This window comes from Macrobrachium nipponense, chromosome 41 (genome assembly GCF_015104395.2).
Source record: "Macrobrachium nipponense isolate FS-2020 chromosome 41, ASM1510439v2, whole genome shotgun sequence".
Lineage (NCBI taxonomy): Eukaryota > Metazoa > Arthropoda > Malacostraca > Decapoda > Palaemonidae > Macrobrachium > Macrobrachium nipponense.
The window spans coordinates 17,927,437-17,946,280 of record NC_061102.1 but is presented as its reverse complement, the minus strand read 5'-3'; the positions used below and the strand labels follow the sequence as shown (position 1 = coordinate 17,946,280).

Sequence of the window (18,844 nt, the reverse complement as noted above, 5' to 3'; positions counted from 1 at the left end):
AAGCTAAGTATATATCTGCCAGGTAAGTATGTACAAAACTTTATTGTAAAATAACAATACATTTCAAGCTGTATATTTGCCCGAATAGAATTTTGTTCATTCATATACTGTATCACAATTTTTTTCTTTTTCCCACAGGGGTAGCGAGCTGTCGGATGTTTCTGTGGTCAGGAACTACCAAATGTTGAGGTTTTATCTTTGAGGTAAGTATATTTTAATGCCACTCAATCATCAGTATTGTTTATAATTAAGCTAAATATAGATCAGAGTGTGATACGCATTAGGAAACTTCTAGGGTATTAGATGAAAGTAAAGATTTTAGTGAAGCTAGTTATTTGTTCTCACAAAATATACAAATGGTAGTATATATATTTTGCATTTACCTACATATATCAGGTGCTTCAGGTAGACTAAAAATTAAGGAAGTACCTGATGAAGCATAGTTCCGCTATATTGTGGCTACTGAATTAGTGAAAGTGAGGAGATCACTGTTCCATTCATTGCAGGTTGTGCAATTAGTCTAGCTGCATTGCAGACATCATGATGTGTTTATTTAGTGATATCCCTTAATTATTTGACATAGAACACAGCAACTGTAACTACTTTCTTAAGCTTTACATGTTTTATCTTCCCTTTGGTTAGGGATATAGTGTGGATTTTTTTATTAATAGGAATTTCTTTGAAATAGAAATTTAAAGATCCAGACATCCATGAATCAGATTTAGTGAAGATCCTGACACAGTTTACTGCTTTATATATACAGAAATAAATATAGCTCAGAAAAAAAGAATGAGATTTGTCAAAAAGAATGTAAGAAGCCAAACTTTGGGTAACAGTTGGTTATTCTGAATTAACAATCATCCTATGTTTAGTGAGTCACAAAACTGAAATTGAAACACTGAAAAATTAACAGTTTTTCAATACAAGGACTTAGGGAAAATTCACTGAAAATTCTCTGGAAGTTTTGTACTTAATCTTGATTTTATGGTCAAAGATAACTGAAATTTGAATGCTGAAAAATTTGATTTTTTTTTTTTCCATAAGTGAACCTGTGGAAATTTGAAAGATCTTGTATGGTAGGATTTCTTTCAATTTTAACCTACTTCATTCTATGACTAAATCTTCTTCCTCAGTGTGTAAAAACACTATTCTTCACTTTTGAATTAATCTTTTTAAAGGTCATAGAAATCTGCAACAAACTGTGAAAATTTTGATTTTTATCTAAATGCAGACGTATTAGATTTCCGTTAGAAAAAAAAATTAAGTGCAGGGTACTGCAGATTGCCATTAATCCTGTTGCTTTGTAAGATCACCTTTTCATAATAAAAAATAAATAAAAGATAAAAATCAAAGAGGTCTGTTGCTTATAAGCTATATGATGCAGGTTTCTGGAGGTGTCACTCATACTTTGTTGTACTCAAGGAATGACACCCATTGCTTCCAGACAGGTATCTTATTGACTTGATATGTAAATGAAACTACTTATTCCATAAGTGCAAACCTCATACATTACTGATTAGTTTGGTATGAAGTCTTTAATCCCAACTTTCTTTTTAATCAAGTTGGAAAATAAGAATGCTATGTTTGTGAATGAAAGAATATTTTATTATGCTTTGTATGTAATAGGATTAAAATCTTTGGTACTGTACATGTAAGGTTAGAAATTAAAGGTCTCTTTATGGTAATTTTGCCTGCTGTTTTGATAGTTGCGTGTTTTTTCCTTGACAGCGTTAACAACATACGGACACTAGCTGATTTTCAGTACTGCCCTCATCTGCAAGAGTTGTACATACGTAAAAACTCCATATCTGACATCAATGAAGTTTTATACCTCCGTAATTTACCAAAGCTTAAGAGTCTATGGCTTGCAGACAATCCATGTGCAAATTTTGAACAGTAAGTAATTCTTAGTTTTGTTTCTTTCATATTGTTGTTATATTTCATGGCTGAAATTTGCCAGTTTTCTTTAATTGAGTTTATTACAGTAGTCCAGTAGTCACATATTTTGTTGAGATTTAGGAAGAAAACCTATACGAAATTAATCCGTTCTGAAACGGCCTTCGTAACTGATTTTTTCGAATCCAGAACTACGTTTTACGTGTAAAGTGCCTTATTCGTTCCAAGCCCTACAAAAACACCACGGTAAATTTTATTATAAAGCTAAATTGACCAATAAACAATGAAATACAACAATTTGGACCATTCAATACCTAACCTAACTGTTACACTACCTGTAAATAAAGGGTATTAGTGTACAGGGTACAAGAAATACTGTACGTACGTATGTAGTAAAACGTGGAACCTTACCTTTCGAGTGAAGTGATGTCCGAAAGTGATGACAGAGGAGGAGGACAAACGGCAGAAAACATGAACACTTAACTTTACGAAACACACATTAAAAAATGGCAGAAACTTTAAGAAACACATTAACAAATGGCAGAAAACATTAACACTTAACTTTACGAAAAACTTAAATTGTTCCGATACGTAATACAAACCATCGGTCCTTTAACAATAGGAAGTAGCTAGCGCAGCTGGAACGGTCGTAAGCTTCGAACAAGGGGGAAGGAGAACGGTAGTTAACTGCTTGTCCGACAGTCGCGCGCCGCGCGACTGGGAGGTAAACAAATCACTTTTGCTTTCGGCCGCGGGTGTGAAGGACGTGTTCGTCATCGCTCTCTGCCCGCTTCATCGTCGTATGCTTTGTTTATATTGGGTTTTCTACTAATGGTTTGTTTGACTTGAAAATGAAAACTGTAAGTATACTGTTTTCATTTTCATTACTTAATTATGAACCAACATGGAGCTATCGCCGTAGATGCAGCGATTTCCTCTCTTTTCATGAATTGAACCCTTGAATTATGTCTCGGTGCCGAGGGCGGGCGCGCTCGCGCCGAGTCATGTATTTTGGGCGAAAGTGTGTAATTGAAAAATGTAAGTACTCTTTTCATTATATTTTTGCCCTGTGTGTTCGTTACCGAGAGTGTGATTGCGCTCAGCACGAGCCTTTTATTTTGTATAATAGAATGCAATGAAAGTGGATTCGCAATTGCAATATTCTTTTCATTTTCATTTATTTATTTGAATGAAATTTAATTTGGGTCAATTTTCGTCTTACCCGGGAATTGATCCTTACGATTATTTTATGTGAAAGTGAAATCGCAAGTGCAGTATTCTGTTTCATTTTCATATATATTTTATGATAGCATCATATTATTTGGATCAGTTTCCGTTCTTACCCGGGAATTGATTTTTTCCCCTTTAAGTTCTATGAAGTGAATCGCAAGGGCAGTATTCTGTTTCATTTTCATATTACTTTTTACTGCTGTGCGGGTTAGGGGAAGCGAAGGTCTGCCAGGAAGTCGTCGGAAAGCTCTCCCGCGACTCCCTTGGTATCCGATTCTTCGTCTTCCTTCCTGCCCCCCGCTCAGCTTCTTCGTTGTATTTTGTATTTGGGGTCTTCCTTGCGTTCGGGGTGGGGCATGTCTTCCCCCCCCCCCCGTGCGTGAGGGAACGGGCCCCTCTTACTAATCTATCTATGTTACCGCAGGTGCTACATCCGTGGAGACGACCTTGGACAGGTATGGACCACCACCGCGGCGGCAGGGCGTGCCTAGCATCCACGGGCTGCTGCAGCGTCTAGCGAGGTCTGGGGGCGGTCTCCACTACTACCACGGCCGCTTATGCTGCTTCCCCCCCTCCTGGTCTACACTCCCCATGCTGTGTCGGTGACACCGTCTGCCGCTACTAGGGCCGCCGCCGTACCGAGGGGGGGTTGCCGCCGCCGCCTGTTTTCTTCGTGTTGCCTGCCCCAGACTTCCGCTGTTCCAGCAGCATCGCCCCTGGACCGGCCGCCAGTACCCAGGTTCCGCTGGCTGCCGATGATTCTACGAGGCGATCGCTGGGCCTGCCGTACCTGCCGCTGATGTGATTCCCGCTGTTGGCTTGGCTGTCCCTTCTGGGTCTACCGCTGCCGCTGTTCCTGCCGCTCCTGAGCTGGTTGCTGTTCCTGTCGCTCCTGGTTCCTGAGCCTGTCCATGCTGGTCCTGCCCACGGTGTGTCTTCCCCAGTCCTAGGTCCTTCCGGACAGGTGCAGTCGGGGCCGTGTTGCTTCGGCAATAGCCCCGGCTCCGGCCTGGATGGAGGACCTGACGACTGTCCTGCGTGAGCTGACGAGGAAGAGGGGAAGAGGAAGCTGTCATCTTCGTGTTCATCGTCTGCTGCTGCCTCTTCCCCTTCGACTTCTAAGGCCCATAAGCCGAAGAAGAAGAAGGCTGCCTTCCCCCTAAGAAGTCTCCTTCGGGAACTTCTAAGGGCCCGTCCCACCCCGGTGGGACGGGGGGTCCTTCTGCTGGTCCTCCTGCTCCTTCGGGAGCGGGGCCCGTCTCCCCTTCCGTAAGGAAGAGATAGACGGGGACCAGAGGAGTATCAGTTTAGCTCTGGTACTTCCTCGCCTGGTGCTAGCGGCGATGCCGCTACGCCAGGTTCCGGCTCGGTCTCTCGTTCGCGAGAGATCCCGAGTGTACGTTCTCCCTCGGGAGACCGTGCAGCCAAGTTTCGGCGCCAGAGTTTCGCACGGCGCCAAGACGCGGCATGGAGCAGAAGGCTGGGTGAGAGACGCTCCAGGTGACCTCTTGCCAGGCCAGCGCCGCTCTTGCAGCGACCAGCTGTAACCCGGTCCCGGTTTTCCCCCCTAAGAAAAGGCTCCTTCGGACTTCTAGGGCCCGTCTCGCTCCGGCGATTCGGGGAGCTCTTCTGCTGGTCCTCCTGCTCCCTGGGAACAGGGGGGCCCGTCTTTTCTTCTACCAAGGAGAAGAAGACGGGGACCAGAGGAGTACCAGCTTCGGCTGGCACTTCCTCGCCTGTTCTAGCGGTTCTGCCGCTAAACCAGGATCCGCCTCGGCTTCTCGTTAGCAAGAAGTTACCGAGTGGACGGTCTCTCCCGCGGGAGACCGTCCAGCCAAAAGTCTTGACACCCGAGCTCGCTCGCCGTCAAGACCGAAGCGCGGAGCAGAAGACTGGCGAGTGTCGTGCAGACGGACTCTCGCCAGGCCAGTGGGACGCTCTCGCAGCGACCAGCTGGCTGCTCGGGTTGACGTGACGGTCGCTGACCAGCCACGGGTTGAGGCGAGGAAGGGGTCCCCGCGGCCGTCGGTACCAGCGGCTCGACGCGCCGAGAGGACGCTCGCCGGTCTCACCGCGACAGCGAGCCTAGCAGGTCACCTGACGCCGCTCCCATCGGGACCGGGCGGAGACGGTAACCAGCAACAGCTCGCCTGACGCTAGAGATCAGCGTCGACGTTCTCAGCTGAGCCTCTCGCCCCAGGCGAGCGGCAAGGCTAGGCCTGCTGCTCGATCGCCACCGCGGGTTGACGATCAGCAGCAGCCCTCCAAAGCATGCTGGTCCTGCCAGCGAGCTAGGGGGGAGCGTCAGGTCTGCCTCTCCTGTACCTTCAACCTCCTCGGCTACACCGGGAGGAGCGAGGTACCTATGAGTGATCGCGAGAGGTGCGCCGCTCGCGATCCCACTATGACGTCGTATGACCAGGCACGGTTCTAGGACCGACCAGGACATACGCGCAAGTAGCTGGAGGCGACCGTCAGGGGTCTGCCGCTGTTCCTCCTTCTGAAGGAGGAGTATCTCGGGATCTGTTCTTGTTGGAGGGACTGGACGGTCCTACTCCGCAAGACGCGGTTACTCCCGAGATACAGAGGAATTTGCAGAAGTCATTAAGCTGATTCGTCAGCATAATGACCTTGCGGAAGGATTGCCGCTCCCACCAGCAAGAGCCCACGCCCCTCTCTGCTCGAGTCGTTTTGGGCCCGAGAGGGAACCCAACCGACGGTGGGTCTGCCCGCCGATCGAGCTGCCGGATTCTGTCTTCGAACCAGAGTCTCTCGTCTCCGGAACCAAGTCTCTCGTCTCCGGTACAAGAAGGCGCTCTCAGTTCTGGCCGGTCGATCAAAGCTACTTCCACCTCCTCTACTGCGACAGCGGCGTTTCTACGTGTCTTCGGACACCGTATTTAAATACTCCTTCGGGTCCTCCTGAGAGGTTTCGACCTCGACGAGGACTGGAATGAGTCGGAGGACGGTATCGGCTCTCTCCTGTCAGGTGTCGATCAGCCCCACCTAGACGACGTTCACAGTGGCGGCAGACCCTTACCTACAGTGAGAGTTCGTAACCCTCCGCGGGAAAACGTTTTCTCCTGACGATACGTTTTCCAGACTCTGAGAGGCCATCGCCGCAAGGCGATGGCTGCTCCTACTCTTCTCCAACTGCTAGTTCCACTGGGAAGGCGAGCGAGTATCCAATTCCTCCCCCATTCCCTCTCTCCTTACGGCTACGAGGGAAAATGGGAGGGATCCTACAGAGATTTCTCTGTAGGATCCCACGTTCGGGACTGCGCTACCGGGGGACCTTCGGGTCCTACCTGACGTAAGCCCCGGTCGTTGAGGAGGAATCCTGCCCCATTCTCGATTTTCTACGGGAATCGAGAGAGGACCACCAGCCGATATCGTTTGACGAATTCGGTGGGGGGGTTTCGCAGACTGCTTAGAATTCTACGGAATTTCTAGCGCATTCAGAGTGTTCGAGTTTTTTACGATCTCCAAACACTTACGCGAGGACCACGGTCCAAAGTGAGCGAGACGAGATAATCCCCGATATGTTACACGATAATCGGGAACCTCGCCTATGCTCGAATTCCTGGAATTTCTAGCATTGGGAAGAAGACTGCTGCTGAAAGAAACTATCTCACAGTAGGCGAGACCAAACCTGGAATAGAGAAGATCGGACGGGAATATCCAGTTTGGCTTGAACTATCGTCTTAGTATTCTGTTCACAATTGAAGCTTTCCTTCGAGGAAGACTTCTCCTTCACTCTCTTTGATAGAGATCGAAGGTGGTCGATCTCCAATCCTTATTTTGTTTTCTTGAAGGAAAGAATTTAGGATGGAGATCGTTGTTCAGAATCCTACAAATATACTACGTATATTAACCTCGCGACATGATTCTACTAAGCAGTTGAATTGTCCGAGGGGTAGGCGCATATCCTAGTTAATCTACGGATTGCGACTTATAAGAGAAGTATTCTAATTGAACTGCAACTCGGGGTTGCCTGCAACCTCCCAGGAGTTTTCAGTTTCAATTTTATATACTTATGGTTTTGTCACGACAACACCATTTCAACTTTTATATTTACCGAAATTCGTTTCGCCTAAATATAATTGCTCGAGCATATCTTTTATGCTCGGTAGTTCTAGCCGAACGCATTCCTTCGTGGAATAATGGATTACCTGGCAACTCAGGATGACGAGTCAGCGAGAGCTCAGGCTCAACTACTGCGTATTGAACTGCCTGATAGCAGCTCAGTATCAGCTGGGCCTCCGAGATGCACGGTCATGTATGTCTCTCTCTCCCCTGCTTTGATTGACTACCGAACCGTATACTCTGCCCAACAATCATGGACTTAGGTCTCTGATTAACGGGGGATTCTCGCAATAATGAAGGACCATCTACTGCTGTGACGCCTAGATTCCATCGCCTTCGACATTGCGAGAATTTTCAACAGAGATATCTCTTGGACTCTTTCATCTTTCTGTTTACCGCACGTAACAGAAGTCTGTACAAGTCTTCCGACTGCATTGCACTGCGATAATGCGAATGATTTTGCAGACATCTGAGTTTGTCTTCAAAATATTCGTATTTCGTAGGTGTACAATTGTTCATTGTTCAACCCGAATTACAAGATGTGTCAGAAGACATCGCCTACTCTCCGACCTGACAGCTCTACTTCCAAATGTTCAGCCCATGAAGAAGCAGTTCTTCAGGCGCTTTCCCCCTGTGTTTTCATTACTGAAGAACGCCCCGCTTTCATTGCAACTACGACTTCTCAGCGGACAGCAATGAAATAGCGGTTAGCGTTTTTCAGTCATTTGTAAGCACAGGTTAGAATCTTGAGAATCCTTCTCTCGATTCATCTGTGAAGAACGTAGGTTGCATTCAATATCTACCTTCGTCTTCAACGGTACATAGTGTTGTTTCTCCTTAGCTGAGATTCAACAACCATGAGATGTTTTTACCTTCAGGGACCTCGGTCTCTAGAAGGCAATTGACTTTCGCCTGTTGGGCACATGCCTTAAGAGAATCATCACCTCGCTGTCCGGCATTGGTGACAAACAAACACATTATTTGGGTTTGGTCTCTCGGCATAAACCCTTTAAAGGCGAAAGTCACGTGACTTACTCGGATGCTTTGACAACTTGCCTCCTACCGAACGCAGTCAGTCGGCAGCTGTCAGAGCGCCCGAGTCAGTTACGAACTACGCTGTTGACTTAGTTCGGTTGTTACAGAGCAATCATTACTTCGTTTTAATAGCTTTGTCACAGTACCCATACCATCGACACCCACATGGAGTGTCGGTGTCCTATCCACTACCGAGAACTTCGCTGCATGGGGATAGGAGGATGCGAGAGACTTCGTGGCAAACGGACAGACCAGTATGGGTACTGGACATCACCGAAGTAGAGAAGAGGGATAGGTCATGCGACTATTTCCTTCTTTAACTCTGAGGAACTGTATGACTTCTCCTGCGAAGTCAAGCATCCAGGGGATGGGGGATCCGTGACGCTCGATTTCGTACCGAACTTCGTAGCGAAGACTCAGAACCCTTCGGTCCCTGACGATTGGTTCGAGTCGTTCACAATCCCCTCCCTAATGGACTTCCACCGCCTTCGATGCGAAGGAGATGCTGCCTTGTCCACAAGAACTTCTCCGTGGCGCAGGTACTGAAGGCAGGGGTCTGGTCCAACCAGACACATGCCCTTCCTTCTACCTTAGGGATATTGCCCACAGGTCCTTGGATCTTTTTCCTTGGGACCCGTGGTGGCTGCTCAACACGTGTGTAGTCGAACCCAGACCCTCGCAGGCTGAACAGCATCGAGTCCTGGTGTGACCGTAGAATGGATGAGTGAATGAGAGTGTGACTGGCTCCTCTTCCCACTCTTCTTCCCCTCACCTGTGGTTAGAGGGACACGGTCGTCACCCTGCTGGATAAGGACAAGATGCAGGTGAGCTACTCAACAGAGCCCCATCCTATCCCTAGGAGCGTATATCCACACCTCAACAAGGGGAGGAAGTGGATGCCAGCTTGAGACAAAACCCATACTTTATGTTGCCTCTTGCAAACAGGAACAAGTTCTTGCTTGCTGGTACGAAGAGATACGCTTGCCGCTCTCTTAGTACTCGGCCCAGAGGTCTGACCATTGATCCTGCGGTGCACACCCCGATCAATCGGACAGAGGCTTGGATACTCCCTCCCTCGCTCTTACGACCAGGGAGGCATTCCAGGGATGGACGAACACCAGTCTGTTCATCAAAAGACTCAGATTCCTCCCACCAAGAAGTGAGTCTTCCTATTGTTAAAGGACCGATGGTTTGTATTACGTATCGGAACAAATGACAATTTGTCGAAAATTGCATTTTTCCTAACTATACAAACCTGAGGTCCTTTACATATAGTCCCTCCTCATGCCACCCCTCACTCTGGGCCAAAAGCAAAAGTGATTTTGTTTACCTCCCAGTCGCGCGGCGCGCGTTACTGTCGGGTACAAGCAGTTAACTACCGTTCTCCCCTTGTTCGAAGCTTACGACCGTTCCAGCTGCCGCTAGCTACTTCCTATTGTTAAAGGACCTCAGGTTTGTATAGTAAGGAAAAATGCAATTTTCGACAAATTGTCATATTAAATTTTTTCTTCCTTTCTGTTTTTTTTTTTTTTTTTTTACTTCTTTACTTTACGTTTTTTTTTTTTAATTTCAATTTCTTCACCACTTTCAATTTTCTGTGTTTTTGTATCTCTTGGACCTTCCTGTTTGCTTATTACTAAAGGCCTCTTTAAAAACTAACTATCCAAGGAAGATTGCTTCTGCTTGCTTTTAAAAATGTTCATGAAACGACTCAAGCAAAACGTCATTGAACTGCGCAAGCATACAAAACCTGTGTAAGCCTTTTCGGGGTGGGGTGTCTTTCCTACAAATGATTGTGCCTTATGAAAAGCAGTTAGAACATCCTTAATTTCTGCCGTTGTCATAGGGTCCTCCTCCTCCTCCTTGCCGGCTGCTAGAGAACTCTTCTTGAACAAACATTATGTTACGTGCCCTCCAACTCCTTCAGGTCATCCGTCGTAAGCTCCTCTTGGTGCTCCTGGAGAAAAGTAAGTAATTAATGTTCATCCTCATCAACGACCAGCCCCATGGACTTGCCGAATTTTGGAAGGAGCATTTCGATATCGTGATATCCATCCAACTCATCGATCAAGCTTGGCAGGAGGTTGCAAGGCCAAACCTTGAATTCTTCGTGGAGGAAACTCTGGCCTGATGCCGTATCTGTCCGAGACTTCAAGGGATTCGACGTGGGCGAAGCTGATGCAGATTCAGAAACAGTTGACGATCCTGAAAACTGTTTCGCAACCAGATCTTGACGAGATCGTTGCAACTCGGCAAGTCCATGGGGCTGGTCGTCGACAGAGGAAACTCTGGCCTGATGCCGTATCCACCCGAGACTCCGAGGGATTCGACGTGGGCGAAGCTGGTGCTGCAGATTCAGGAACAGTTGACAATCTTGAAACTGTTTCGCAACCAGATCTTGACGAGATTGTTGCACTCGGCAAGTCCATGGGGCTGGTCGTCGACGAGGACGATATCAATGACTTTCTCGAGGAGCACCAAGAGGAGCTTACGACGGATGACCTGAAGGAGTTGGAGGCCATGCAACATAACGTCGTTCAAGAAAGAGTTCTCTAGCAGTGGCGAGGAGGAGGAGGAGGAGGACGACCCTATGACAATGGCAGAAATTAAGGATGCTCTAGCTGCTTTCATAAGGTGCAATCATTTGTAGAAAAGAGACACCTTGAAAAGGCTTACACAGGTCGTATGCTTGCACAGTTCGATGACGTTTGCCTGAGTCGTTTCAGGAACTTTGTCAAAAGCAGGCAGAAGCAATCTTCCTTGGATAGTTATTTTTCTAAAGAGGCCTTTAGTAGGAGTAAGCAAAAAGGAAGATCCATTGATACTACGAAAAAACAGAAAGTTGAAAGTGGTGAAGAAATTGGGAATTTTGTATTTAAAAAAAAAAAAAAAAAACTTGTTCCGATACGTAATACAAACCCTCGGTCCTTTAACAATAGGAAGGTAAACTAGCGGCAGCTGGGACGGTCGTAAGCTTCGAACAAGGGGAGAACGGTAGGGTTAACTGCTTGTCCGATCGTGCGCGCGCCCGCGCGCCCGAGAGGTGAAGAATCACTTTTGCTTTCGGCCGCGGGTGTGAAGGACGTGTTCGTCATCGCTCTCTGCCCGCTTCATCGTCGTATGCTTTGTTTATATTTGTGTTTTCTACTAATTGGTTGGTTTGACTTGAAAATGAAACTGTAAGTACACTGTTTTCATTTTCATTACTTAATTATGAATCAACATGGAGCTATCGCCGTAGAGACGGCGATTTCCGCTCTTTTCATGAATTGAACCCTTGAATTATGTCTCGGTGCGAGGCGGGCGCCACTCGCGCCGAGTCATGTATTTTGTTTTTGGGCGAAAGTGTGTAATTGAAAAGATGTAAGTACTCTTTTTCATTATATTTTTGCCCTGTGCGTTCGTTGCCGAGAGCTTGATTGTTGCGCGGCAAGGAGCCTCTTATTTTGTATGATAGAATGCAATGAAAAGTGGATTCGCAATGCAGTTTTCTTTTCATTTTCATTTATTAATTGCATCAAATTTAATTTTGGATCAATTTCCGCTCTTACGGGAATTAATCCTTACGATTTATTGCTGTGAAAGTGAAAATAGCAAGTGCAGTATTGTTTCATTTTCATATATATTATGATAGCATCATATTATTATGGATCAAGTTTCCGCTCTTACCGGGAATGTGATTTTCCCTCTTTAAGTTCTATGAAGTGAATCGCAAGTGCAGTATTCTGTTTCATTTTCATTTTATATTACTTTTCACTGCTGTGCGGGGGTAGGGGAAGCGAAGGTCTGCCAGGAAGTCGTCGGAAAGCTCTCCCGCGACTCCCTTGGTATCCGATTCTTCGTCTTCTTTCCTGCCCCCCCGCTCAGCTTCCTCGTATTTTGTTTTTGGGGTCTTCCTTCCTTGTTCGGGGTGGGGCATGTCTCCCCCCCCGTGCGTGAGGGAACCCCTCTTACTAATCTGTCTGTGCTACCGCAGGTGCTACAGCCGTGGGAGACGACCTTGGACAGGTATGGACCACTGCGGCTGCAGGGCGTGCCTAGCATCCACGATCTGCTGCAGAGTCTAGCGAGGTCTGGGGCGGTGACCTTGGAGTGGTCTCCACTACAACCTTCACGGCCGCTTATGCTGCTTCCCCCCGCTGGTCTACACTCCCATGCTGGTGCGGTGACGCCGTCTGCCGCTTCTAGGGCCGGTCGCCGCCGTACCGAGGAGGGGTTATGCCGCCGCCGCCTGTGTTTTCTTCGTGTTGCCTGCCCCAGACTTCCGCTGTTCCAGCAGCTCGTCCCTGGACCCGGCCGCCAGTACCTACCACGCTGGCTGCCGATGATTCTACGAGGCGATGGCTGGGCCTGCCGTACCTGTCGCTGATGTGGTTCCCGCTACTGGCTTGGCTGTCCTTCCTTCTGTGTTTACCGCTACCGCTGTTTCCTGCCGCTCCTGAGCTGGTGCTGTTCCTGTCGCTCCTGGTTCCCTGCGCCTGTCCATGCTGTCCTGCCCATGGTGTGTCTTCCCCAGTCCCAGGTCCTTCCGGACAGGTTGCAGTCGGGCCGTGTTGCTTCGGCAATAGGCCCGACTCCGGCCTGGATGGAGGACCTGACGACTGTCCGTGCGTGAGCTGACGAAGAAGAGGAAGGTGTCATCTTCGTCTGTTGCTGCCTCTCACCTTGACTTCTAAGGCCCATAAGCCGAAGAAGAAGAAGGCTGCCTCCCCCCCCCTAAGAAGTCTCCTTCTTGGGAACTTCTAAGGGCCCGTCCCACCTCGGTGGGACGGGGGGGGTCCTTCTGCTGGTCCTCCTGCCTCCTTGGGAGCGGGGCCCGTCTCCCCTTCCGTAAGGAAGAGATAGACGGGGACCGAGAGGAGTATCGGTTAGCTCTGGTACTTCCTCGCCTGGTGCTAGCGGCGATGCCGCTACGCCAGGTTCCGGCTCGGTCTCTCTTGTTCGCGGGAGATCCCGAGTGTACGCTCTCCCTCGGGAGACCGTGCAGCCAAAGTTTCGGCGCCAGAGTTCGCTCGGCGCCAAGACCACGGCACGGAGCAGAAGGCTGGCGAGAAACCGCTCAGGTGACTCTCGCCAGGCCAGCGGCCGCTCTCGCAGCGACCAGCTGGTAACCGGGTTTTGTTATTCCCCCTAAGAAGACTCCTTCGGGAACTTCGAAGGGCTCGTCACATTCCGGTGTGACGGGGGTTCTTATGCTGGTCGCCTCCTGTTCCTCGGGAACGGGGCCCGTCTCCCCTTCTGAGAAGAAGAAGAAGACGGGGACCAAGGGTGTGCTGGCTACCGCTGGTACACCCTCGCCTGGTCTTGGCAGCTCTGCTGCTAAGCCAGGTACCGGCTCGGTTTCTCGTCGCGAGAAGTTCCGAGTGTACGATCTCCTTCGGGTGAACCGTGCAGCCAAATGTTAAGACGCCTGAGTTCGCTCAGCGTCATGACCGAGGCACGGAGCAGAAGACTGTCGAGAGCCGCTCAGGTGACTCTCGCCAGGCCAGCGGCCGCTCTCGCAGCGAAACACCAGCCGGTACCTCGTGGACGTGACGGTCTCTGACCGGCCACGGTTTAAGGCTGGGAAGAGGTCCCCCAGGTCCCCTCGGACCGACGGTACCAGCCTCGGCTGGTACCAGCCTCGGCTGGTACCAGCTTGGTTGACGTGCCGCGAGGACGCTCACCGGTCTCACGGCGAAAGCGAGCTCTTGCAGGTCACCTGACCGCCGCTCCACAAGGGACCGGGCGAATAAGGTGACCAGCAGCAGCTCGTCTGACGCAGGGACCGGGGTCGACGTGCTAGTCGAGCCGCTCGCCACCACAGGTGAGCGCAACTACGGCCAGGCCTGCAGATCGATCCCCACCGGGCCGGCGGGTTGGTGATCGGCTGCAGCCCCCCACGTACGCTGGTCCTGCCAGCGAGGGGGGGGCGAGGGGGGGGAGCGTCAGGTCTGTCTCTCCACTACCTTCAACTTCCTCGGGCTACACCGGGAAGAGCGAGGTAGCTAGGAGTGATCGTGAGAGGTGCGCCGCTCACGACCGTCACGACGCCGCACATGCCACGTATGGTCTTAGGACCAACCAGGACGTACGCGCAAGTGATTGGAGGCGACCGTCAGGGCGGAGAGGGGGTAGCGTCAGTTCTGGTCTCTCCGATACCTTCAACTCCTCGGCATACGCCAGGAAGAGCGAGGTATATAGGAGTGATCGTGAGAGATGCGCCGCTCGACATCCCGTCACGACGCCGCACGGCGGCCAGGTTGGTCTTAGGACCAACCCAGGAACGTACGCGCAAGTGATTGGAGGCAACCGTCAGGGATCTGTTGCTGGTCCTTCTTCTGAAGGAGGAGGGTCCTGGGAGCTGCTCTTGTTGGAGGGACTGGACGGTCCTACTCCTCAAGTCGCTGTAACTTCCGAGATTCAGAGTAACTTTACCCAGGTTATTGCACTGATTCGTCAGCACAACGACCGGGGGGAAGGATCGCCGCTCCCACCAGCAGAGCCTATGTCTCTGCTCGAGTCGTTTTGGGCCCGAGAGGGAACCCAAACCGACGGTGGGTATGCCGCGATCGGAGCTTACCGATTCTGTCTTGAACCAGAGTCTCTCGTCTCCGGACAAGAAGGCTCTCTCAGTTCTGGCCGGTCGATCAAGCTACTTCCACCTCCTCTACTGCGACAGCGGCGTTTCTACGTTGTCTTCGGGACACCGTTTTAAATTTAAAACTCCTTCGGTCCTCCCTGAGAGGTTTCGACCTCGACGAGGACTGGAATGAGTCGGAGGACGGTATCGGCTCTCTCCTGTCAGGTGTCGATCAGCCCCACCCAGACGACGTTCACAGTGGCGGAGACCCTTACCTACAGTGAGAGTTCGTAACCCTCCTCGGGGGAAAACGTTTTCTTTTCTCCTGACGATACGTTTTCCCAGACTCTGAGAGGCCATCGCCGCAAGGCGATGGCTGCTCCTACTCTTCTCCAACTGCTAGTTCCACTGGGAAGGCGAAGCGAGTATCCAATTCCTCCCCCATTCCCTCTCTCCTTACGGCTACGAGGGAAAGGGGAAGGATCCTACAGAGATTTCTCTGTAGGATCCCACGTTGAGGACTGCGCTACCAGGGGGGACCTTCGGTTTCCTACCTGACGTAAGCCCCGGTCGTTGAGGAGGGATCCTGCCCCATTCTCGATTTCTACGGGAATCGAGAGGAGGCCACCAGGCCGATATCGTTTTGACGAATTCGGTGGTGGGGGTTTCGCAGAACTGCTTAGAATTCTACGGAATTTCTAGCGCATTCAGATGTGTTAGAGTTTCTTACGATCTCCAAACACTTAGGCGAGACCACGGTCCAAAAGTGATGCGAGACGAGAATCCACCCCGAGATGTTACACGATAATCGGGAACCCTCGCCTATGCTCGAATTCCTGGAATTTCTAGCATTAGGAAGAAGACTGCTGCCTCTGAAAGAAGACTATCTCACAGTAGGCGACCAACCTGGAATAGAGAAGAACGGACGGGAATATCCAGTTTGGCTGGAACTATCGTCTTAGTATTCTGTTCACCATTGAAGCTTTCCTCGAGGAAGACTTCTCCTTCACTCTCTTTAATAGAGAACGAAGGTGGTCGAGTCTCCAATCCTTATTTGTTTTCTTGAAGGAAAGAATTAGGATGGAGGATCGTTGTTCAAGAATCCTACAAATATACTACGTATATTAACCTCGCGACATGATTCTGCTAAGCAGTTGAATGGTCCGAGGGGTAGGCGCATATCCTGGTTATTCTACGGATTGCGACTTAGACGAAAAGTATTCTAATTGAACTGCAACCCCGGGTTTGCCCTGCAACCTCCAGGAGTTTCCAGTTTCAATTTATATACTTATGGTGTTGTCACAACAACACCATTTAAGCTTTTATATTTACCGAAATTCGTTTCGCTTAAATATAATTGCTCGAGCATATCTTTTTATGCTCGTTTGGTTTCTAGCCGAACGCATTCCTTCGTGGAAAGGATTACTTGGCAACTCAGGATGACGAGTCAGCGACAGCTACTGCGTATTGAATTGCCCGAGGCATTTCAGTATCAGCTGCCGCTTTGATATAGACGGTTGTTTATGTCTTTCTCACCTGCTTTGATTGAATAACAACCGTATCTCTGCCCAACAATCATGGACTTAAGTCTCTGATTAACGGGGATTCTCGCATACATGAATGACCATCTACTGCTGAGAGACGCTAGTATTCATCGTCTTCGGTATTGCGAGAATTTTAAACAGAGTAATCTATTCGACTCTCATCTTTCTGTTTACCGCACGGTAAAAGAATTCTGTAATAGTCTCTGCTGCATCGTATCCCGATAATGCGAATGATTTTTGCGGAATCTGAGTTGTCCTCAAAATATCTTGTTTCGGAGGTGTACAATTGTTCATTGTTCACCCCGGATTAGCAGATGTATTGAAAAGACATCGCCTACTCCACACCTGCCAGCTTCACTTCCAAACGTTCAGCCCATGAGAAGCAGTTCTTCAAGCGGCCTCCCCTGTGTTTCATTACTGAAGAACGCCCCGCTTTCATTGCACAACGGACAGCAATGAAATGGCGGTTTAGCGTTTTCAGTCATTTTGTAAGCACAGGTTTAGAATCTTGAGATTCCTTCTCTCGATTCAGTTGGAAGACGTAGGTTGCATTCATGCCTACCTTCGTCTTCAACGTCACATAGTGTTGTTTCTCCCTTAAGCTGAGATTCAACGTCTATGAGATTTTCTTGCCATCCAGGACCTCGGTCTTTTGAAGGCAATTGACTTTCGCCTTTTGAGTTTATGCATTAAGAGAATCATCGCCGCGCCGTCCGGCATCGGTGACTAACAAATATTTATTTTATTTGTTTGGTCTCCTCAGGCATAACTCTTAAAGGGTTGGCGAAGGTCACGTGACTTACCCGGATTGCTTGGACAACTTGCCTCTACTGATTCCGAACCAGTCAGTCGGCAGCTGTCAGAGCGCCCGAGTCAGTTACGAACTATGCTGTGGACTTAGTTCGGTTGTTCCAGAGCAATCATTACTTCGTCTTAATAGCTTGTCAGTATGAGTACTGTTACATAACCAAAGTCCGAGAAGAGGGATAGGTCATACGACTATTCCCTTCTTTCGTCTTAGGTAACTGCATGACTTCTCTTGAGAAGTCAAGCACAAAGGGATGGGGATTTGTGACGCTTCGATTTCGTACCGATCTTCGTAGCGAAGACTCGGAACCCTTCGGTAACTGACGATTGGTTCGAGTCCTTCACATACCCTCCCTAATGGACGTCACCGCCTCCGATACGAATGGCTATGCTGCTTTGTCCTGTGAAGGTGCGAACCGGAGCCTGTCTGAAGAAACTCGACACCCAGGATGAGTGCGGAGCTCTTCATCATTCTCTCGCGTTCCGCAAGAACTTCTCCGTGGCGCAGGTAATGAAGGCAGGCGCCTGGTCCAACCGGACCGCATGCACCTCCTTCTACCTTCAGGATATTGCCCACAGTTCCTTGGATCTTTTTCCTTGGGAAACCGTTTTGGTGGTTGCTCAACACGTTGTGTAGTTAACCCAGACCTCGCAGCTGAACAGCATCGAGGTCCTGGTGTGGACCGTAAGAATGGATGAGGAATGAGAGTGTGACTGGCTCCTCTTCCCATCTTTTCTTCCCTCTACCTTTGGGTAGAGGGACACGTCGTCACCCTGCTGGGTAAGGACGAGATGCAGGTGAGCTACTCAATAGAGCACCATCCTATCCCTTTTCCTTTCAGTAGGGATAGGAGTAAATATCCACCACTTCCTCCAACAAGGGGGAGGAAGTGGATGCCAAATTGAGACAAACCCATCATTTTATGATTGTCTCTTGCAAACAGGAACAAGTTCTTGCTTGCTGGTACGAAGAGATACGCTTGCCTCTCTCTTAGTACTTGGCCCAGAGGTCTGACCATTGATCCTGCGGTGCACACCCCGATCAATCGGACAGAGGTTTGGATCCTCCCTTGCTCTTACGACCAGGGAGGCACTCCAGGGTTGGACGACACCAGTCTGTTCACCAAAAAGACTCAGATTCCTCCCACCAAGAAGTGAGTCTTCCTATTGTTAAAGGACCGAGGGTTTGTATTCGTATCGGAACAAATGACAATTTGTCGAAAATTGCATTTTTCCTAACTATCAAACCTGAGGTCCTTTACATATAGTCCCACCTCATGCCACCCCTCACTCTGCAACTTTTTGCATGGGCCTAAAGCAAAAGTGATTCTTCACTCTCGGATCGCGCGGGGCGGGCGCGCGCACGATCGGACAAGCAGTTAACTACGTTCTCCCCTTGTTCGAAGCTTACGACCGTCCCAGCTGCCGCTAGTTACCTTCCTATTGTTAAAGGACCTCAGGTTTGTATAGTTAGGAAAAATGCAATTTCGACAAATTGTCATTTCAGTACAAAAAAGTAAAAAAATGTAAAAAAAAATAAAAATAAAAAAAAGCCATTTTGAGTTTTTTCTAAAGTTAAGTGTTACAGTTTTGTTAATGTGTTTCCTGACATTTTTTAATGTGTTTCGTAAAGTTAAGTGTACGTACTATAAGAAGTTTTCTGCCGTTGGTCCTCCTCTGTCGC

At 48.9% G+C, this 18,844-nt stretch overlaps 1 pseudogene; it reads left to right on the top strand.

The window, feature by feature from the left end:
• Positions 1–18,844, top strand: part of LOC135212785 (uncharacterized) — a 96,924-nt pseudogene that overhangs the window by 17,418 nt on the left and 60,662 nt on the right.